Source organism: Lissotriton vulgaris, chromosome 7 (assembly GCF_964263255.1).
Source record: "Lissotriton vulgaris chromosome 7, aLisVul1.2, whole genome shotgun sequence".
Taxonomy (NCBI): domain Eukaryota; kingdom Metazoa; phylum Chordata; class Amphibia; order Caudata; family Salamandridae; genus Lissotriton; species Lissotriton vulgaris.
In genome coordinates this window covers 1,761,998,467-1,762,022,601 of record NC_141695.1, presented here as the reverse complement: position 1 = coordinate 1,762,022,601, position 24,135 = coordinate 1,761,998,467, and the positions used below count along the sequence as shown (strand labels likewise).

Here is a 24,135-nt window from a genome sequence, read left to right as displayed (position 1 = left end):
ATTCGGATACGTTAGAACCTAAGGCTGTATCGGTTCATCATGAGAATATGGATAAAGGTATATTTGTTCTTGCAGATGTTGATACATTTTTCAAGCAACTGATCCAGCTGCGGGATGAGACTTCCAGATTGCGGGACGAGTGGAAAAAGAATAAGGAGTCCGGGCCGGAGTCCACTGGGCAGTCTAAGGAGTGTTCTCTCCTGGGTTCAGATAAGAGTTCTAAAGTGCATGTTATGCCTATGCGTGAAGCTGCGCCTTTGTATGTTCCACCTAAAGGGGATGGTACAGACGATGATAAAACATCGAAGGATGCGAAGGGGTATTTTATATACAATTGGGTGTATACGCCTTGGAATAGAGCAGATGTTATGGCATTGAAAAATTCTTTGCCTGATCTTCGTAAAAACCCGGCAGCGTTTTATGAAGGGGTGGAAGGGGCTATTTCATCCTGTGTTATGACTCTGGTGGATATAGATTTGTTTTTTGGGTTAATTCTTCCGCCTGACATGTGGAGATTAATTCGTAAAAATAATGATGAAACAATACTTGGGGGAACGTGGAAAGAAATAAATGAAGCAGATTTAGATAGGGAGCCTGCATGTAAGCCATGTGAATTGATTTTAAACCTCCCGGCGGCTATTTTGATTAAATTAAAAACACTTGTTCCTTCTAAAAAGATCGATTGGACCATGTTAGCTTCGTGCAAACAAAAGTCAGATGAAACGGTTTCAGATTTCTTTACACGCTTTGAAGAGGCTTTTCATGATTACAGTGGTCAATCATTAATAGATGATACGGGTAGGCATTTGTTTGTAGATAAGTATGTGGCTTATCTCCTACCGGAGATTGCAAAACGATTAAAATTGAGTGAAAGTTCCTGGGCCACGGCGACCCCTGCGTCTTTGTTAACTATGGCTCAGTATTATGAGCGGCAGGAGTTGGAGGCTAAAGAAAGTGTTGATAAGAAAGCGAAGGAATTGAAAACGAAGGTGATGTTGGCACAGGTTCGTGGAACGCAATCTAGAGGGAATGATAGAGGCAGACGAGGAGGGGGTAATGCGTCGTACGGGCGTACGGATATAGCGGAGGATCAATGTGCTTACTGTAAGGAGTTTGGGCATTGGGCTGATGATTGTCCGGTACTCCGTGAGCAGCGTAGTCAGCGTGGTCGAGGAGGGGGACGGTCGAGGGGAAGTTACTCGGGGCGAGAGGTAGCGGAGGTGATCGTAGCAGGTTTGAGGAGAGGGGCCGTGGCCAGGATGAGCGTAATACATTTGATAGACGGAACCAGTATCAGATATCGGAAGGTGAGAATGTGGAGCATCAGGATTAGGTTCATGCATAGGATTGCGTAGGATGGGGTACGGAATCAGTTGAAGTGCCAGTAGATCAGAGTGGTCCATATGTATCAGCGGGCATTTTGGGTTCTACTGATCAGTTTCTAGTCGACAAAGGAGCTACTCGTAGCGCTTTGTCTAAAAACTTGGTTCCGAGGGCTCCCCTGTCTGGCGACCTGATAACATGTATAGGGTTTGATGGCACACCCACTCCTAGCCCATTATCGAAGCCTCTTGCACTTTGTCTTGATAAATTTTTCAGTTTTGGTCAATTTTTACTGTCACCTTATACCCCGGATAATATTCTGGGCATTGATTTGCTCAAATATTTTTGAGCAACGATACGGTGTGCTCCGGAGGGAGTACGAGTCATTTTGAATGATAATTATCCCGATTCTGACAGGTTTTGTACTATACAAGAATGTGAAGCATTAGCTTCTCTCCCTCACACGTTATGGGCAACCTCAGATACGGATGTGGGACAGATGCTTATTCCACCTATTCGCATTACTGTAAAGGAGGGAGTGCTTTTGCCACGTGTACCGCAGTATAAGATCTCCAGGGAAGGTGAAATTGCTCTGACACACATTGTCCAAGATTTGATCATTGCAGGGGTAGTGGAGGAAGTCCCCTATAATGTTTGCAATAGCCCTATTCTTCCAATCCTTAAGAAAGATACTGACGACAAGGTCTATCGATGTATTATTGCTTTGAGAGAAATTAACAAAATTGTCATCCCTCAATACCCGGTGGTGTCTGATATCACGACATTGCTCACATTGGTCCCCCCAACGGCGAGGACCTTTAGTGTCATCGACCTGAAAAATGCGTTCTTTTCCATCCCCATCCATCCTGATAGCAGATATTTATTTGGTTTTACGTTAAATAATAAATCGTATAGGTTTTGTCGTGTTCCTCAAGGGTATACTGAGAGTCTGAGTATTTACAGCCAGGCTTTAAAACGACAGCTTGATTCTTTTCAATTGCAATCTGGTGTTGCTCTTATCCAATATGTCGATGACCTTTTGTTAGCTGCAGACACCTATGCACAATGTGAGGAGAGTACGCTTGCTTTGCTCTCTTTTCTGGCTCAGAATAATCACAAAGTTTCGAAGAAAAAGCTCCAATACTGTAGACCCAAGGTGACCTACCTCGGTCATCTTTTGTCTAAGGAGGGGCGTGCATTAACATCGGATCGAATTCAGGTGATTCTAGATACACCAGTACCCCGCACACAGAGAGATGTACGTGCCTTCATAGGATTAACGTCCTTTTGTAGACAGTGGATCATGGGGTTTTCACACATTATCAAACCTTTGTTAGTGTTGCTGTCCAAAACTACACCAATGCCCCTTGAATGGACAGATGAATGTCAAAATGCTTTCGAACACTTGAGACAGGCCCTTTGCTCTGCACCCGTGTTAGGTACACCAGACTATTCAAAGATTTTCACATTGTACGTGCACGAGAAAGATGGGTGCGCATTATCAGTGTTAGTGCAAGCACACGGGGATAAGCAGAGGCCATGCGCATATTTTTCAGCTATTCTTGACCCTGTAGCACGAGGATTACCTGGGTGTTTTCGAGCAGTTGCAGCAACAGCAGTAGCTATATGACAGAGTGAGGGAATAGTATTATCGCACAAACTATTGGTGCTAGTTCCCCATGCAGTAGATGCCCTGTTAAATCAAACAAAGACTCAATATCTTACCAGTGCACGGTTAACAGGATATGAGCTTACACTTTTGGCGCCACATATCACACTGAAAAGATGTGCTACCCTGAACCCTGCCACTTTATTGCCCTATCCGGTTGAGGAGGGTCAGGAAGAAAAACACCATGATTGTGTTTTCCTGACTGAGGAACAGACAAAGGGTCGTGTTGACCTACAGGATATGCCACTTCCAGAAGTGGATGGGGAACTGTGGGTTGACGGATCGTTTTTGAGGCTGCCAGATGGCACGACTTCCGCAGCATATGCGATCACGACACTTAAGACAGTGGTAGAAACAGCACGAATACCACAAAAATCGGCTCAGGCAGCAGAGCTGATAGCTTTGACAAGAGCCTGCGAATTGAGTGCTGGCCTATGTGTGAACATATACACAGACAGCCGGTACGCCTTCGGAGTAGCACATGACTTCAGGCTACTCTGGAGAGAACGTGGGTTTTTAACTTCTCATGGAGTACACATTATGCACGGAGAACTGGTGCGTGATCTCCTAAACGCATTGCTTTGCCCAAAGAAAGTAGCGATAATTAAATGTAGTGCCCATAAAAAGATCACTGATAAAGTGGGTCAAGGAAATGCTTTTGCCGACAGCATAGCGAGACAAACAGCTATGTCCCGAACTGACTTCCCCATGTACGTAACAAAATCACAAGCTGAGCGATGGTACGACGCTAGAGCGGAGATACTAGATATCCAAAAATCAGCGACTGAAGCAGAACTTGCGGCATGGGCAGCAGATGGGGTGCTAGATGATGAGGGCTGTTGGAGAAGTAAAAACATGGAGAAATGGAAATTGCCTGCAGCTTACTTGCAAGCGATGGTTCAGATGACACACGGATTAGCACATGTGGGAGCTCTTGCGATTACTCGACTGTTATCACGAGTTTGGGAGCATCCCGAGATTGCCAATACTGCCAAGAGAGTAGTGCAGACCTGTCTGATATGTTTACAACACAATCCTGCGAAAGGGACCCATACTCCGAAAGGAGGGTTCGTTCCACCATCTGCACCATTTGAGGTACTCCAAATGGATTACATCCAGCTCGAGCGCTGCAATAACCTTAAGTATGTCCTAGTGGTGGTGTGTGCTTTTAGCAAATGGGTTGAGGCCTTCCCCACGAAAGATAATACAGCTTTAACAACAGCTAAGGTGTCGCTCAAGGAGTACTTCCCTCGATTTGGAGTTTGCAAATTTTTGTGGAGCGATAATGGGCCTCATTTTGTCGGGAAAATTGTGGAGTATGTGCTGAAGGGGTTGGGGATCCAGCAGAAGTTTCATGCTGTGTTCCACCCTCAGTCAGCAGGTCTTGTCGAGCGGTACAATGCCACGTTGAAACTAAAACTGGCTAAGATTGTAGCATCTACGTCATTGAAGTGGCCGGATGCTTTACCATTAGCATTGCTCTCCCTCAGATCAGTGCCCCACTCTCGAACAGGCCTCACACCATATGAAGTGGTGTTTGGAAGGCCTATGAATATTTGGGGAGTGCCTAAGCCGCGATTGATACCAGATGTGCCTTGTATAATGATGAACGATTATTTGGCACGATTAACAAATGATTTGCTTTCTATTCATCAACAGGTTCGAGAAGCGCTCCCTGACAACTCTACTGGAGAGGCTCACAATCTTCGACCTGGTGACTTTGTCATGGTGAGGTCGTTTGAGAGTGCGAACAGCTTGGAACCGAGGTGGCGTGGCCCCGAGCAGGTCCTCCTGGCTACTCGAACAGCTGTACGAGTGACCAACAGAAAACGGTGGCTGCACTCAACTCACTGCCGACGTGTGTCTCCCGATCTGGTGAATCCTGCCGTACTGACTGACTACAAGGAGATTCTGGATAAAGAGAAGAGCCCAGCTGTGACATCGGCCGAAGTTGAGGGAGCCTTCCCGGACCACACTGTTTCTGGACAACAGCGTTACAATCTGCGGCCACGATAAGAAGATTTTTTGGTTTTCGAGACTGATTGGTTACCGCTCTGGGGTTTGTGAAACGGAAGCCGGGAATCTCAAGGGGGGGGATTAGTTCTGCCAAGAGTAGCGACACCCGTCTTGACCCTGGAGAAGAAAACAGCGGCTACCTCGGAGCTCAGCACCGTATTTTTCTTTTTTTTATTTATATATATATGTACATTTGAGACTTTGTGAACTTTTTGAACTCTTTGAGACTTTGTGAACTCTTTAAACTATGGCGTCCACTACATCGCGAGACAAAAGAATACTTGGTGCCATCTTATTCGTTTTGACAATTGTGGTAATAGCAGTTATAGCTTGGGTAGTTGAACTCGTGGTGCATGCACGTGAACATTTGTTGCCGACTACCCCGGCTCCATCTGAGCATTTTCACTTCACATTGCCCTACCATGAAGAACGGCACCGGCAGACCTATTTGAACAATAGCTTTATTCAGATCCTGCATCATACTCATAACATGACAAATACTTCCAATTGTTGGGTGTGTGGGATGTTGCCTGGGCATCAGAAGAAAGGGGGCACTCCACTCATTCCACTCCCGTTTTCACATAATGGGTCTTGCAATGCCTGGTACACTCTTCTATTCACTTTGCGATGGCCAACGAAAGGGGGGGTGCTTTTCCGTTTGAATAAGATTTGCTACCATGACCGGGATGGGTACCCACGAGCTGAGGGTACTCGATTTGAATGGGAGGAATACCGCCCCGACAATGCATCTGCACCCCGTACTTACAGCAACCAAAGGAACATTAATGTATCCAGTTCGCATGTTATTAATGTTATTGCAACTAAAGCTGATTTGTGCATACGTAATAAAGGTACAATCCCGGTTGGAAAAAGTGAATGCAACACTACACTTGCGTTTGACAGCCCGAATGGCATATCGTTTGTGGCATCTCGTAATACTTATTTTATTTGTGGAACTAAGGGCTATCATCAGCTTCCGTTGGGATGGTTAGGCACTTGCTACGTATCCTTTGTATTGCCCCCTGTATTCATTGCCCCACCAATGTATCGTAATGACTATGTACTTTACCACGACTTCGTGTTAAACCGTGTTAAACGTACTGTTGTTTTGGACGATATCGACCAGACTGATACCGCATTGCAGCAATATGTGGACTTTAATTTGGGACTGTTCTCCTTTGTGGGGGCTGCTTTGAATAGTCAGAAAATACGACGATTGACCAGAGTTGTTGAGGCTGTAGCCAATGATACTGCTATTGCATTGGGGAACAGAACAGAAGAACTCCAAATTTCTAGGATTGTTACTCTTCAAAATCGCATGGTTCTAGATGTGGTTCTAGCTGACCGTGGGGGGGCATGTAGAATCATCGGAAGTAGCTGCTGTGTATACGTACCTGATAATTCGCCATCTGTTTACGATGCCATCTCGAAATTGCACAAAATAGCAGCTGAAATACACCCGGACAATGGAACTTGGACTCTTTCAGGGTGGTTCTGGTCAATGCTTACCACTTGGGGTTGGAAACTGCTAACGATTTTATGTATCATTGTTGGGATACTGTTTTTTGTATGTTTATGTATACAATGTGGCCCAGCTTTATGTTCCATGTGTTTATCGGCTTGCATACCATCAAGACGAGCTCTTGCTCAAAACAAAATGATGCTTCATAAAGAAGTAGCTCAAATAATGCTAATTGATATGGAAGATGAACATCTCGATTACGTCCACTATGAGGTAGCTTCAGCTAAATGCTAAAAGGGTCGTCTGTCGTAATTTGACAGTGGCCGAATTAGCGCTTAGCTGTGCTACACGTTTTTCCCCTTAACTTGACTATACTCGAAAACGCCATTTTGTGTATTGCGGCGGCCATTTTAGAGAATGAGCGGCCTCGTGGTCAGCATGCCCTTTAGTCCGTTGTCCGTACCACTGACCACTCGACTTTGCCCAGCAACAGGCTATTATTAGCAACGGTCTAGCCTGTACATGCGCAGTTCCAACTGACCAGTCACCCCTCAGGAATGTGCCGCCAAACGGACCAGTGGGGTTGTAACCCCTCCCATGAGTTAACTGTGTTCCAAAAATGACCATATATGTACATAAACTCTGTAAACCTTGTGCCGCCTATCTTTTTATTGCTTGTAAATTGTATAAAAGAGGGACTCACACCAACGTTCGGTGTGATACTTCTTGCATTACCGAAGGGTGCTTTAGGAATGTACCACCACCCCATGGGGTCTTAATAAACTTGTTCTTTGTACTTTTCAGTTTCCGTGCTAACAGTTCTTTCAGTGTAAGTGGGTTATCTACGGAGCATGTAGGCCTTGGGAACCCGATACCACAGATGCATCCTGTGTAACCCATTGATGCCTCGTTTGTAAATCAATAATGCGTCCTGTGTAAACTATTGATGCTTCCTTTGTAACTCATTGATACCTCCATTGTAAACCATTAGTTTACAAGATGGTACAGATACATCATGTCTCATCAGCAACTTCAGCGAACAGACTCCAGAAACTACAATCCCCTCCAGCAATGACAGCCAGCACACCATCACCGCCTGGGCCCCTGTCACCAAAGAAGATACCACAGCCATGAAGACCACCACTCAGGAGCCCCTATGGATCCCTGTCCCCTCACATCTTCCACGGAGCCGCCGCCGCCATAGCACCCAAACTTCGCCGCACCATCAATGCCACCTTCGAATCCAGCATTTTTCCTGATGACTGGAAGCAGAAAGAGGTCAAGCCCCTCCTCAAGAAACCCTCTGCCGACCCCACCGACCTTAAGAACTACTGTCCCATCTCTTTTGTTCCCTTTACATCCAAAGCCACTGCGAAAATCGTCAACGCCCAGTTAACCACCTTCAACGAAGAAAACGCCATCCTTGACTTCTCCTAGTCCGGATTCCGCAGCAACCACAGCATTGAGACCACCCTCCTTGCCGCCACTGATGACATTGCACGCTCCTCAACCAAGGCCACATAGTGGCCCTATCCTGCTAGACCTCTCCTCAGCCTTCAAAACCATCTCCCATTGCACTCTGGCTGCCTGACTCCACCAGGCTAGCATACAGGGAACTGCCTAAGACTGGATCGGCTTCTTTCTTGCTGTTTATTTTGGTTTCCCTGGTGACTGAAGAAATAGTGGTGGTTGATTGAAAATCCTTGAATAAGCCTTGCTGACCAATAACTTGTAGATGAATGCAATAATGGCAATAATATTAGAACACACTCTAGTCTATAGATTTCAGCAAAATACACTATAACGCTAGCGTATAGATCGCTGTTGTAGACTCCACTGAATTAAAGTGTGCACATCGCTGTTTTAATTGACACCATAAATCAACCAGTACAGTTGAACCTTTGCAACACTTTCTTTATATAGAAGCGTGTAAATCGCAAAACCCTGCGCGTCTGCGCAAATAGACAAAAGTACATATGTTTTGTCATTCGGTCACATTGTAAATGACAAAAAGTTGACCTTGTTAGAATGCTTGAAAATACTGCTGTTCCTGAAATCATCCTTTCTTGGTTGGCCTTGGAATCCATCGTCTGGGTTGGTGCACAGATCGTTGCCAACTTGTAATTTTTAAAACATACTGGAACTCATTAGGATATTTAAATATTAATTTTTTATTTATATACCATAATTTCAATAAGTGCAATATTGTGCAACAAAATGTTGTTCTGCTAAATTATCATATTATAACGATTAATCTGATTAACTATATTTTAGCACATAATATTCTAACATATAAACATGTACATAGGCCTGATGACGAAACCCCCAGTCCCTGGGTGATAATGACTGCCTCCAGACTTCACTGCCACAGAGCTCACTGAGAGGTGTGGCAGTACCAGGCAGAGAAGTGAATCAATTTACAATCAGCAGAGTGAAGGGTCCCTGCATCTTTGTTTTCAAAAACAAAGTCCTGCTGTGGGAGTTTACTATATAAAACTTAAAACAAAACTGACAAGTTAGACAAAAACAACATTGTCTCTTGTTTGACAAAGCACTACAACCACGTCACTGACCAATGTATTGAAGGCCACAGAGATCTTCTAAAATGACCTCTACAAACCTCCTTTAATATATTAACCAGACCTTGCTTAAGATAAGTAAACAATAATACATTTAAATGGAATATTTCATCTTTTACCTTTTGATCTGCTCTTGAGTTGCTCGGTCTCCATGTTTCTACTCCTGGAAACAAAAGAATCAACCATTAGAAATAAAAAGAATTTAGTAGATTCCTTTTGTTTTAGGTCAGCATCAGGTGTGTATATGTTTTATTTATAGTAGTGGGCACAATGCGTCAACAGTATGGCACAGCTTGGAGGCGACTGTATCCACCAGCAATCGGTGGATAGCTCGCCCACCTTCTTCATGGTTCCTCGTCTCAGGTAGTGGTGTGAATGCACAAACATCTGTCAGCTCAGATGTCAGAATCCAGAGAGACACACACTCCATGGACCTGGGACAATGTCACCTGTGAAAGGACACAGCAGGGGTGCCAAGGGCTCTGGCGCTAGCAAGGAACATGGCCCCTGGGGCTGCTGCTAGGGTAGTAAAATACAGCATTGTCAGGGATCAATGAACTTCTCAGGGTTCTGGGCCCTGGTGCCACTGCACCTGATACATCAGTGGTAGGTACTCCGCATGTGTGCCAGGAACATTCAAGCTTTTGTTTTACAAAAATTAAAAAGAAATACCGGACACGTTGACCCAACTTCTAGGTCCGCTTTGAGCAGCGACTCCTATGCTCACTGCCTTCGGTTAGGTGGACACTCACTCTATCAGCGTTCAGTAAATCTGACGACTATAAATTGTTTAAGTGTACCTTTTTATCCGCTGACGTCGCCAGATCATGAGTTTGAATTCAGCAAAGTCTGCCATTTATCCTTCCGACACCCATAAATCAAATACAAATACTGAAACCAACATCTACTATCAAATGGAAGAGGCGTACTATGAAGAATTCAATTAGCACAAATAATAATAATAAATAATAATATTATTATTATTGCAATTTATTTCTCCCTGGCTCCTATCGGTTCATTTGAATCAGCTCTTGATCTAAGCTCTGCTGATGTTCTCCTCCCTGAGACTCCTCAACTCCCTCTGAAACCTTCAAAGTTGAGGACCAAGAACATCTGCCCGGCCTCTGTTTCCTGTTTCTTTGTCCCTCAGGCAGACAAGTCTCCTCCCCACAGAAGGGCATCTTCACTTCCTGTGCCAGGGATCTGCTTCCTGTCTCTAAGGTGAAATACAATAATGACTGTAATTTAAATGTCTTGTGATGTCAGATGGTCTGATCCTTGTACTGTGTTATGTACTTACCATGTACGCTGGGTCTGCAGCGGAGCCGGGATTCTGCAGGAGAGAGAAGGAAAAGACTTAGTGCATGTAACAATTATAAAACAGGAAGGGAGCATCTGACATCAACAGAGCATCCTGTCCTGGAGGTCATATGGCTGGAAGGAAAGCACAGGAAGGGATTGTGTTGTGTAAGAAATCACTCTGCTTCGTATACTTTTGAAGATTATTTATTTAAAATATGTATGAAATTAATGGAAGGTTGGCCTACATCCCTTCAGCCTGCAGTCTTCAGTGCTACCACAGGGCACTCCATGCATCACAAGAGGCTACAATCAAAACTAGAGTCTGTTACATCAGCCAACAACCTCTTCCTGATATATAATTGATTACCCTAACAATGCAAACTAATTAGAACACATCCTCCCTTCCTTATATACATTTGATTTGCCTTACAATAAAACCTAACAATCCGGAAGAATAAAACTATACAAAAAAACCTTTAAAAAACCTAAATACTTTCAATACTATCAAGAAATTAAACAATTCTACCTCTATGAATCACTCCATCAAGCAAACCAAAACCAAACACTCCTTCACTCAAAACCATACAAAATGAATCCTACACAATCCCTAGCTCCGTTCTCTCCACAATGCAATCCTTTAACCAACTTCGAGGCTTTCTTTCTCTCCTGGGAGAGAGTGTCATCCTCATTATCTGGTGCTCTAGTCTCCAGACCTAAATTATCCTCCACCTTATCATTAGTGCCCACAACTACACTGGAATCAGGGTGTTCTGCTAAATGACCGGCCCCTAGAACCTCTTATAAGCCATCACCTGGTGAAGAACTGATCATGGGAGCTGACACCTCTAGATAATCAAAGTCCTCTTCTGGAATAACTTCAAAGGTTGGTTCTAACTTTTTCAGTAGGTCAAAGAAGACTTCAGCAGATGCACGCAGCTAAGGTATCTGGCTTAGGTGCATCATGCCCAGCTTCAGTTTCCTCTCGAGGTTTTCAAGCTCCAAGAAAAGGAGACTATATCCAATTCCGTCGCCATAAGTACATTTTTAAGGGGGTATGGCACTCAGCTATAAACAAACATTAAAGCTGCACTCTTTACATGAATACTTTCCCAAATACTGGCTGTACTACTAAATGACAACCAGCAGACTAGCTTCAATCAATCAATCATGAGTTTGTATAGCGCAACTACTCATGCATGAGGGTGTCAAGACACTGAGTGAGGGCTGCTGATCTGTCTGGGCAGGGAGGTTCAGTCCAGGTCTTGAGATCCTTCTTGAATTGGGTCAGCGACGGGGATTGCCCTTTGTTTCAGATCTTGACAACGAGGTAGGAGAAGGATCTTCCTTCGGTTCTTGTCTTGTGGATCTGTGGGACGGTGGCTAGGGCATGTCGATGGAGCCGAGTTGTCTGATGGGTACGTGGAATGCAAGGCGGTGGTTCGGATATGCTGGTCCTGTGTCGTGGAGAGCTTTGTAGGCAGGTAGGAGGGTATTTTCCTGTTGACTGTTGAGCCAGTGGAGTTGTCTCAGGCGTTATGTGGCTGCGGTGGGGATGTCGAGGACCAGTCTGGCCAAGGCGTTTTGCATGTACTGTAATTTCCTGAGCTGTTGCTGGGTGATGCCGGCGTAGATTGCGTTGCTAGGTCAAGTCTGCTGGTGATGAGTGTATGAGTGACTGCCTTTCTGTGTTCTGTGGGGATCCATCTGAATGTCTTTTGAAGCAGGCAGAGCATGTGGAAGCAAGATGAGGATACAGCGTTGATTTGGCAGTTTTGTGGTTTGGCATGGTACAAGAATATTGAGGACAGAATATTGAAAGGTAAGTGCATTCAGGAAGGTGTAGATTTACTAATTGTGAACTCCACATCTACATACCTTGAAGATATACACATTGCCTAGGAACATTTACGTGGAGTAGAACATAGAAAATCTACACTTATCTGTTGATACTTTGGATTTGATATTCTGTCTCCGATATTCTGTGCCATTGATATTCTGGTTTCGATATTTAGGTGCACACCGTGTAATTCTATGTGAAGAAATGTATGAATTTTTTATTGTACATATTAAAGCACATTCTATCAGATTTTAACAATCCAAGTTTAACTCCTATCATTTAGATTAAATTTAAAGTAGACGTGTGTAAAGTTGGAAAGTAGTCTGACTCCCAACTTAATGTATTGTCTAATCTGTTCAAGCTTTGTGCAATGCAAAGCTTATCAAATTCTTATTTAAAAAAATAAGATGGCCTCAGCTCAGAGCTCTCTCATCATCCGGTGATAGCTGTCCTGCCTCCACAATTAAAAGTGTTCTGGAAGATGTCCTACTGGGGACGTTCTGAATTAGGAAATCATCACATCTGGAATTCTTGAAAAGATAAACCTTACCTTATAGAAAGTTTGGAAACTTTATCTGCTTCAAAAAGTGTGGAGTTTCCTAATACCAACCAACTCCGTAAGTGAAGTTTGGATATACCTCCCCACTAATTTACCTCTCCTCTAATTTATAATAACCTTAGAGAGTATATTTTCAAGAATATTTTATGAACTTAGGGTCGGACAGTGTTTTCTTTAACAATTTAGGGATGCAAAAATGGCGAATACTAAATAAAATGCAAATGTCATTTTAAATGGCAGGTTATCTAGATATTAAACCAGGTTATCTAGATATTAAACCATATTTGAAAAATAGTATGTTATAGCAGCCCTTTGTGACATGACAGGCTAGATTGTGTTATTTCAGAGTAATACTACTGCTAGTTAAAGTATTTGCAGCCCTTTGCAGCTGGAATATTACCTAACACACTATCTGGCTCCTGCAAACCAAATAAAGAACTATAAGGCAGATGCATTATCTCACCAGGGTGTATTCCACAACAGTAGGCTACAGTAATGTCAGTCAAATATAGGTTTTGTACCTGACTTGTTATAACTGTACCCCAGCTCCATAGGCTAATCAAAGCACTGTGTCACACTGGAATCTAGGAGTTTCCTGATTGCACAGGATATCTGAATGAATGGTAATTTTAGGCAGTGACAACCACTTCTGTATTAGGACTGGGAAATGTCATGTGTGTTGCTGGCTTAAGAACACATTAATCAATTTGATGTACAGTTGTGCAATCTCTTCACATAGGAAATTCTTGTTTGACAGACCAGATGTGAAAGTTTAGAAGGGAGTTCGGCTAGTGCCCATTAGCCTTTTGGCCTCGCAGCACTGACAGCAAAGTAGTGTTGATAATACCTTTCATATAAACTCCTCACACAAAACACTGCAGCATCACATAGGGTCCACCATATCCCCTCTATTATTCAACATTTAGATACATCTTTACCAAACCTTATTAAATAACCTCACTGTTTCAGCTCTGTGGATGACAACTAATAATTTTTAATATGGATGGCCTGGAAGACCTCTACAATTTAAAACATGATGACTGCCTTCGGGCCACAAACTAATTGATGATGAATAACCATCTAAAGCTAAATACCGCAAAGCTAGAACGCATGATCTGCAGACAGTCATAAAAAAACTGTTTACTGCCATATGGCCTAAGGAGCATGAGGTCCCCCAACAATATTTGGAGAATCCAGAAACATTGGGATAACCATGGATTTGAGCCTATGTTTGATCCATGTTATAAATGTAAAACTAAGTCCCGTCTATGCAATGAAACACCACAATGCATAATCCCATGCCCTGGATGCAACAGAAACTACAAGCCATTGTCACACTTGTAATCTCCAGAGTTAACTATGCAACACCCTATACCATGGAGCACCCGCATTCATCATACACAAAATACAACTCATTCAAAGACTTGTTCTCCGTCTTCAGCCAAGAGAACACATGAATCCAGTCTCACAATCACTCCTCTGGCTACCTATAGCAAGAATAGCAATGTTCAAGGGAGTATGCGTTGTTCACTGAGCGTCCCTAGGAAAGGACTGCTATAGCTAAGCCCTGAATACGAGCAAAACAAAGAAATCAGGATGCAACACTCCAGTCTTGCACCATAACCACCTTAGTTTAAGAAATCCTTAGGAGGCACTGTGTGGTGTTGTTGTGTCATGCCTGGAATCAGGAACACTGCTGTGTTCCGGATTCCATGGGATGACAGTTACGACCCAGGTTTACTGATATGGACTGACTATATTTGCTCATCAATAAAACTCCTTTAAACTGCATGCCTGACTCTGGAATCGACTTCATTACACTGGCGACGATTGGGCAAGAACCTTAAAACAAACCTGGAGTCCCTACCTGCATCGTTGCTTCTCGTCAGATGCGGAGGATCACGAACTGTCAAGAAGAGCTGGCGGCGTTATCTGCGCAGCGTCACGGACTGTGGCAGGATCAAGAAGGTGAAACCGCCACAGTTTTATGCCTTTGTATGAGGAATATTTATAATTTTGGGCACTTTCATGATTCGAGTCCTGGTGAGTAAAACTACGCGAGTCTAGTAACTCGAGCCGGTGCGCATGCGCGTGACGTCACGACGTCTTTTTACGCATTTTGACGCACGGCGGCCATCTTTTGGGACAAAATTCAATGAAAAGCAATGACAATCTGCTAACTTCGCGTATTAGCCTCATTGATCGTCTAAAAAGTGTGATATTGGCATTAACTCTTGAATTTCGCATTAACTCTGCGAGAAAGTTTGAATTTCGCATTAACTCTGCGAGAAAGTTTAATTTTGCTTTACAATTTATAAAAAAAAGAAAAGAAAATATATAAAGCAAAACGAATACTACATTTACCTATCAAATTGTTTTTGGTTTTTGCTTTATTAAAATGGAAAGCTTTTCAGCACCACCACCATTTCTACCAAACCCAGGTGAACCTATCCTTGAATGGAAAAGATGGAAAGAAGGTTTTTATGCTTACATTGAAGCTATTGGTGGAGATGACTATACCGATAAACGGAAACTTGCCATCTTAAAACACTGTCTAGGTGCTGAAGGAAGACATGTCTTAAGTCATTTACCTTTGTCTGCAGGTGGTGTATCATCTTCTGAAGAAGCGATTGATGTTTTCGAGGAAGCAATCAAACAGTTGGATAAACAGTATATTAAGAAAGTCAACAGTGTAGTTGCCCGTCATAAATTTTTAAGTAGGGGTCAATTACCAAGTGAATCTGTTGACTCATTTATGAATGACTTAAGGGTTTTGGCATCTAAGTGCAATTATTCAACCTTTCATGATCAGATGTTGCGTGATCAAATGGTCCACAAAATTGCTGATGTCAAGCTTCAAGGAAAACTTTTAGACACTGAGGATCTGACTTTAGACAAAGCGTTAGAAATCGCACATCGTTTTGAAAACATGAAACTTGGAGTGAAGGAACTTGCAGAAAAAAGTATTGCTGAAGTCAATATTATAAAGAAATCTAACTTTGATGAAAGATCTTCATTCAGAAACAGAAACCAACAATTCCAAGAGAGGAGAGAATTTGCATGTTTTAAATGTGGTAGTCCGGATCACCTAGCAAATGATAGAAAGTGTCCGGCAATTGGTCAAGTGTGCAGATATTGCAAAATGAAGGGTCATTTTAGCAAAATGTGTAAGAATAAGAACAAGTTTAAAAGTAAGGGTTTTAATCAAAAAAGAAGTTCAGATGAGCATGTCAATGAAATTGATGACGATTACTTAGAAGAAGAATTTCTTTTTGCTGTGTATGAAGTCAATGCATGTGATAAAGATTCTCCCTACCGCACTGTAAATGTTAGAGGGAAGGAAATCAATGTTATGGCGGATTCTGGGGCGAAACGTACTCTCATTGGTGAAGAATGGGTAAAAGAGTTTCCGGGTTTAAAATTATCTCCTCCAGACATAAAGTTGCTTGGATATGGGAGGAAACCCATTGATATTCTTGGGTTTTTTACGACATCCCTAAGTTTCAAAGGTAAAACTATTAATTCCAAGGTTTATGTGGCTAAAGATGGCTCTTGTTTATTGGGATGGCCTCAACAGAGGGACTTAATGATAAAATTGGATGCCGATCATCCTGAACAAGTGCTTGGGTATTCTGATCTGGTCATGAGTGTAGAGTCTGATCTCGGCTCTGAATGTGAAAAGAAATTTCCTTCTGTTTTTTCTACGTCCACATTAGGTCTTTTGAAAAACTTTGAACACAAAATCATTCTTAGAGAAGATGCTGTACCAAAAGTCCATAAAGTTAGGAATGTTCCTTTACATTTAAGAGATGCTGTAAAATCTGAATTTAAAAGGTTATGTGATTTAGATGTCATTGAGGAGATAGAATCTTCTGTTTGGTTATCCCCAGTCGTTGTCGCTCGCAAGCCCAACGGCAAAGTGAGACTTTGTGTGGATTTAAGAGATTTAAACGGGAATGTATGGGTGGATAGACATCCGCTCCCTAATATTAATGAAATGTTCACTAAATTGAAGGGGGCATCCATTTTTAGATCTCGTGACCTATCAATGCGCATGCGCATTGAGGTCACGAGACTATAGGGCTTTAAACAGACTTTATCTAACTGGCGATTTGGTGCTGTGCCCGTGGCTTTTAGGTCAATGCGCAAGCGCATTGACCTAAAATGCGCGTGCACAGCATCAAATCGCCAGCCATCTGTTGCCCAGCTTGGTGTCGCTCCACCCCCTGCAGCATCAAAGGCTTTCACGCCGAGCGGCCGTGCTTTCAGTTTCACGGCCGCTCGGCCGGCCGTGTCTCCTTATTTGACTTCTTTTGCTTGTCTCAATAGTATTTGGCTTTTTGTAAACTGAAATTACAACACAGTGTTACACGTTTTCCCTTTCAATCTACAGTACCAATTACCATTTTTATAGCGCGAGATAAGGGTAGCTACATTTAAGATAGTATATCAGCAGTGTTTATTTGGAGCGAATTAATGTAAGTACCATGTAATTAGCCACGTATAGAGGTATATAGCGCAACTGCACTTTTGGTTTTCCAACTAATTAGTTTCCTGCTTTTGAAAGAGCTATTTTAACGTTTGGCTACTGCATTGGTCTTGCTAGTCAAAAATAGAATGTATGTGAATCTCCGCACATTTCCTTTCTTGGTACAAAACAATGTACATTTTTATTCAATTAAAACTTGGCCATTTAAAACAAACTATTTTATCGGTTTGTTTCAGCACTGTGAACATTTTCATTATTTTCCACTGAGACCCATTTAACTTTTTCACAACAGGTTTGCAACTAAATTCACATGGATTGTTTGCAAATATTTTTCTGGGGGTGGGCATAATCCGACTAATTCGCTGTTGCGTATTTACGAGAAATAACATCAAAATTATACAATATTACATGGCATTACTCAAAGAGCGTAACCCGGCATTTAGCACTATTTCTTAGTCCAAACTGGACCCGAAGATGCTATTTGCGATAAGAAAATAGTGCTAAATGCTCTTTTCCTGTATTCTTTAGTAGACGTTTTTGCCTGAAATTACACAAAACTATGCAAACGGGTGTAAGCACATCAATTTTGTTAATACAAATTCACGGAAACGTCTTTGATTACAACCACTGTAATTAAATGTTTTCCAGGGCTAGTGTTTACACAATTTTGTATGCTCAGGTAATCTGATATTATTAACAATTATTTGATGTAGATGTTGCTGTCATAATATGAGCTAACAAAATAATACATCACCAGTGTCACAAAATAATGTGCCTAATTAATATTTATTAGGTGGATCAAATATTGTAACACACAGCCCTCCCCATGTGGTAAATTTAATTACCTGGTACTGAATTTCTATGCGGTAAAATCAATAAGGATAACTCATAATAAATAAGAGGCAAAATCCGTGATATTTGAGGTTTCTCAAAGTGGGTTTTATTCCTTAAAAAGGAATTGGGTAATTAGCATATTGGCTCGAGCCAAGGTGGCATACCGTTCCGTCACCACGCAGGGTTCGGGAAGGGACAGACTGACAGAGTCAATGATATGCAAGTAAGCGAGTATGCGACAATACATTATTGACAGGCATTCATATATATAGTCAATGCATTACAGTAAAAGCATAGGCAGGAGGCGTAACAGCTGAGTAGAGAGATAAGAGTGCATGTACGTAATACAAAAGGCGTTACAATAGGCGTGTATGAAGGTGTGAACAAGAACGTCATTTATCATGATGTCACAAGTAGGCGGATCCGTGAGTGAATCCGGCAGTGTCAGCAGAAATCGGAGACTTGGATGCGCGCGCAGCTGCATGACGTGTAATGTACGTGTAACTTGAGGGTGCAGGAAACTTGACATTTACACTGACGGAAAGAGACAGAAGTCTGGCATGTCAGATCAACTTGTACTTCTATCATATCTGATATCTGATGTTTGGGAACCATATTATCTGAACGGAAAGGTCTCTGGGGCAGAAGCTACTCTATACTGACTGTGAGTGCGTGTACAAGCGCCTGGGTGTCTGCATGAGAAGCGAGAGGTGCGAGGGAGGGCATGGGCCTACCATGGAGACAGAGCCATGAATTACTTGCACGGAGACAGTGATGCCCTTTGGCTCTGCAGCTGGGGAATGTTTACTGGAGCTAGTAGGCAGGAATGCATTTTCGAGGAGCAGATCAGATAACTCGAAGGTTATAGTCAGTCTTGGCAGGCAACAGGCTGAGCTGAGCACGGGGGACCGCGCTGGAAGTAAGTCAGAGTTCACGGGTACAAAGACAGCCTGGGCTGAGATTCAGAGTCAGAAGCCAGTAAAGTAGCTTGATGGCAGGAATTCAGGGCCTACTTTGCCAGAGCAGGAAAAACGTGTAAAGCATACTACAAAAAGACGTTGGCATGGCATATTTAGGAACGGACTATTTGACCCATTCATGGTGGGTCTGAAAGAGGACATGTTAACGTTGGACGCAAATGTATTTGCGTCTTCATAGCTTGAAGTGGAGGGAACATACATGTACTTGTAGCGCGTACACGGAGTCGGTGGGGTCTAAGATAGGGGACATAATTGATCATAAAATTTATATTACCTCATTCCCTCCTTGTCCCCTACGGACCCTTCATGATATATCAATCTGCATGAACCGATCAATCTGTTCATGTAACATCATTTGCTCTTCTTTATTCTTTTGACGTGTTGAATGGGAATTTGAATTCGGAATACATGATGTGGCACACAGGCCGCAAATCGCCGGTCCACATTGTAAACACAGGCAACAGCTGAATACTATGAGAAGGCCAATGCCTAGGAAGGATAGGATCTTCCATCCCCAAGCGGTCAACGTCGTCCAGAACCAACCGGACCAAGTCCAGGTGCCTGGATTCTGATGTATCTGATTTGCAATTTTATGGAGACGTGTAATAGCTTGATATACAGATGGTGCGTTTTGTGGAATGAAAACACAGCAACTTGACCCGATGACCTTACAGGCTCCACCTCTATCTGCCAAGATGACGTCAATAACAAGACGATTCTGAAGGACAACAACCCGCATCGCGGACTGTTCTTCGGTTAGGTTACCTAAGGCGGAGGCAGTTTCATTCACTACTGCTTCAAGTGTTCTAGTTAATCTGCGTATTAATTTACTATTTTGGACAGGACCCAAGAAGAAAAAGAATCCTTTATTAAAATCGGTATATTGTTCCCATGCTGTTTCAGTGTAATCGACAAGTGAGATATCTCTTCTGAGTCTGCTGGTTACTAGATTGGTATTTCTATGATAATCAGGAGGAGCTAGGAAAACAGGTGGCAGAAGGAATGCAATGTAACAGGTACCATCCCAATCTGGAGGCAAACGTATGTATGCAGTATGGCCACAGACAAAGTAGGAATGACGGGTAGCTCTAAACGTGGATTTGCCTTGATCACTGAATTCGATCACAGTAGTACATTCACTATGACCTAAGTGTATGGAACCATTCTTTCTGATACATAATTCACCTTTGACTGGTAATACTGACATGGCAGGTAAAACTGGTGCAGTTTCGGATTCAACAGTCAGAATCATGAGATTAATTGTGTAGTTACCTAATCCATATACTTCATTTTCTAAATCAGTTCCTATTCTAGTGGGAATTCCCTTCTCGTCGGGGTAACAGACTTTAAGTAAAACTAGGTTCAAGTTTCCCCAAACCCAGCTTCCATCGTAAACAGCAATATCAGAATCTAGGGAATTAATCAATCTAAACCATGCCCCACAGGAGCCATTGTGAGTGAACGGATATGGAAAAAGGGGCAGAACTCCCTTGTATTTCTGATAGGGAGGGAGTCGGCCACAAATCCAACAGTTTGTAGCATTGTTAGTCTGATGGGAGTGATGTAGCATACTAATGAATGTGTTGTTGCGCAGCGCAAGTCTGTAAGAAAGTTCATGTGGAGGTAACTCATTAAAGGAATGTTCGGCAGTAACGTTCTAAGCAGATTGTACATGTTTGAAAATAGGGTAGTAGGAGTGCAGCAAGATACTAGCAGCAATAATCAGAAGACTTAGAAAAAACATAATTAATAATGTCACTATACAGTGACTACGAAGTGATTTACAATATGCACGTTTTTTCAGTTGTCTCTGCCTATCTCTCTCTCTATCTCGATCTAGGGGATACATGTCAGAAACTAATTTAACCGATTCACCTAGGGGAGGACTTAAACAATTAAACTGTCTGACTTGCTAGACCGTAATTTTAGTCTATATTCTTCAGAAGCGGTTTTCTCAACCAGGGGGAGTTTTGAGTCAGTTTGTGGAGGAGGGCAGGGCTTACAGTCCAAGTCCGAAGGAAGTCCGTGAAACTTTTTTATGTGGCTCGAGTGCAGCCATCCTTTTCTGCCCTCCAATTTAACAGCCGTCCTTGTCGTTAGAAGAACCAACTTCGGGGTCTGCCAGCGGGGCTCCAGTGGACTTCTCCGATCAAAATTCCGCACGAACACAAAATCACCGGGGACCACTTCATGGGGCTTTACCTCGGTGTTGTCGGGAAAGGCTGCAGCTACCTGTGAACGACAAGATTGTAGTGCAGACATCAAGGAGGCAAGGTAATCTGTCAGCATAATACAGTCAACATCTGTAATTTTACGAGGTATAGGCGTCCCCCACATATTTGGTGGCCTACCAAAGACCACTTCATACGGGGATAGCCCAGTACGAGAATGCGCAACCATCCTCATATAAAAAAGGGCAACTGGCAAGGCTACTATCCAGTCAACGCCTTTCTCTCTGCATATTTTTGAAAGTCGGATCTTTAATGTCTGATTATGGCGCTCCACGAGACCGGCCGCCTCGGGATGCCGGACACAGTGGAACTTCCACTGATAACCTAACAGAAGTGTAATGTGTTTTACAAGCTCAGATGAGAATGGCTGACCGTTATCTGAGTACACGATACGGGGCAAACCATACCGTGGGAAGAATTCACGAACCAGCTGTTTGGCAGTGGTCGGAGCAGTGTAATCGGGAACTGGGTATGCTTCGGTCCATCGTGAAAGCGCAAATACAACTACGAGGACATACTTGAATCCTCGACAGCGTTCCATCTGGATATAATCCATCTGGAGGACTTCAAAAGGGTGGTCGGGAGGCTGAAATCCACCTTTCTCTACAGGAATGCTTTTACCTGGATTGAACTGACAACAAATCATGCAGGTACGCACTTTTTGTTTTGCCGCTGCCCTTAAGTTCTTATTGGACCATATATGTTGGATACTGTCTAGCATCGCTTTTTCTCCTAGGTGTGCTGGGCTATGGATAGTGTTAATGATGACTTGAACCATGGAATCGGGGAGAAACCATGTAGATTTTCCCTTCGTCATCCATCCCTGATCTGTTTGGATCCCTCCTAGTTCAGTCCACTTCTTTATTTCATCTGGTGTGGCATGTGTCTGTATATCAATTACATCATGTGTGGGATCCTTGACTGTCATACAGTGTGATTGTGTCGGAACTATTGTCTTTGTCGAGTCGTTTACATGAATTTGATTCTGGGCAGTTTGCTTAGCTGTTCGGTCTGCCAGGTCGTTACCCTGGGAGATCGTATCAGTAATCTTTGTATGTGCCTTACACTTCATAATAGATATCGAAGTTGGTAGATGTATTGCATCTAACAGGGCTTGAATGAGGGGACCGTGTTGAATGTTGGCACCGTGAGAAGTTAAGTAACCTCTCTCTCGCCAGAGAACTCCAAAGTCGTGAACAACTCCGAATGCATAACGTGAATCAGTGTATATGTTAACTCTTTTATCTTTGGCTTGAATACAGGCTTGTGTCAGAGCGATAAGCTCTGCTGCTTGAGCTGACAGTGTGTCGATACAATTGGTTTCAATAACTTCAGTGTCTGTCGTGACTGCGTAAGCTGCCACTAATTCACCTGTACCTGTTCTCATACATGAGCCATCCACATAAAGTGTCAGCTCTGGGTCTGGTAATGGGACATCTGTCAAGTCTTGTCTGGGTTTCGTTGTAATAGTAATGACTTCAATACAATCATGCTTCAGTGGGTCTACACCGCTTAATGGCAAAAGTGTGGCAGGATTCAATGTGCTGCAGCGTCTAATTTCTATATGTGGTTGAAACAATGTCAATTCATATCCTGTCAGTCTGGCTATGGTCAAGTGTTGGGTTTGTGTGCGATTTAAAAGAACTTCCACGGAATGTGGAACTTGTACTGTCAATTGATGTCCTAATACTATGGAATCACTCTGTCTGATTGCTAATGCTGTCGCTGCAACTGATTTTAAACATGCAGGTAAAGCTTGGGCTACTGGATCTAATGTGCTAGAAAAGTAAGCACACGGTTTGTGTGAACCTGCTTGTTCCTGAGTGAGGACTGATAATGCAGTACCTTCACGTTCTGTGACAAAAAGTGTAAAAGGCTTATTGTAACATGGTGTTGCTAAAACAGGTGCTTGGCATAGGGCTTTCTTTAAGTCTTCAAAAGCTTGTGTATGTTCCTGAGTCCAAGGGAGGACATTCGATGTCGCTGCCTCCTGAGTTGTCAATTTAATGAGTGGCTTTGCTAGAAATGCATATTGGGGAATCCATTGTCTACAGTACGAAGTGAGGCCTATAAAAGCCCGCACCTCCTTTTATGTTTTCGGTGGTGACATGTTTACAATTAACTGGATGCGATCTGGAGTGAGCTGTCTCCCCACTTTGGACAGCAAGTGACCCAGGTACACAACTTGCTGAACACAGAATTGTAGCTTCGAGGGAGATACCTTGTGTCCCTTGTCAGCCAGAAAGTTTAAAACCGTCAGTGATGCTTTTTCACATTCGGGTTCGCTTCGGGCGGTGATCAACAGATCATCGACATATTGAAGTAGGGTGGTGTTAACAGGCATGTGGATACTGTCGAGTTGTTTTTTCAGTGCTTGGCTATAGATGCTGGGGCTTTCTGTGAATCCTTGAGGTGCGCGTGAAAATTTGAAACTCCGTCCATTTAAACTGAATCCGAACAAGTATTGGCTTTCTGGGTCAATAGGGACGCTAAAGAAGGCGTTCTTAAGGTCAATTACAGTAAAGAACGTTGCTTCTGAATCAATAGCTGTCAGTAATGACGAGATATCTGGAACCACTGGGTACTGTGGTACAATGCATTTATTCAATTCGCGCAGATCAATAACTAATCGATAAAGAGGTGGTGCATTTGGCTCAGTACGTTTAAGAACTGGAATGATAGGAGAATTACATACATTGGAGTCAGTTTCTACGACCACTCCTTGTGCGATGAGCTCGTCAATGATTCTCAGTAAAGCCACTACAGCATCTGGGGGTAACTTGTATTGTCGAATTCGTGGTAATACCACTCCTGCTTTGAGTGTGACTCGATATGGTGTAATGTTCATACAACC

General features: G+C 42.9%; 1 pseudogene; it reads right to left on the bottom strand.

Moving 5' to 3' along the window:
• Positions 1–9,164: 9,164 nt before the first annotated feature.
• Positions 9,165–24,135, bottom strand: part of LOC147706609 (cell adhesion molecule CEACAM6-like) — a 236,267-nt pseudogene continuing 221,296 nt past the window's right edge.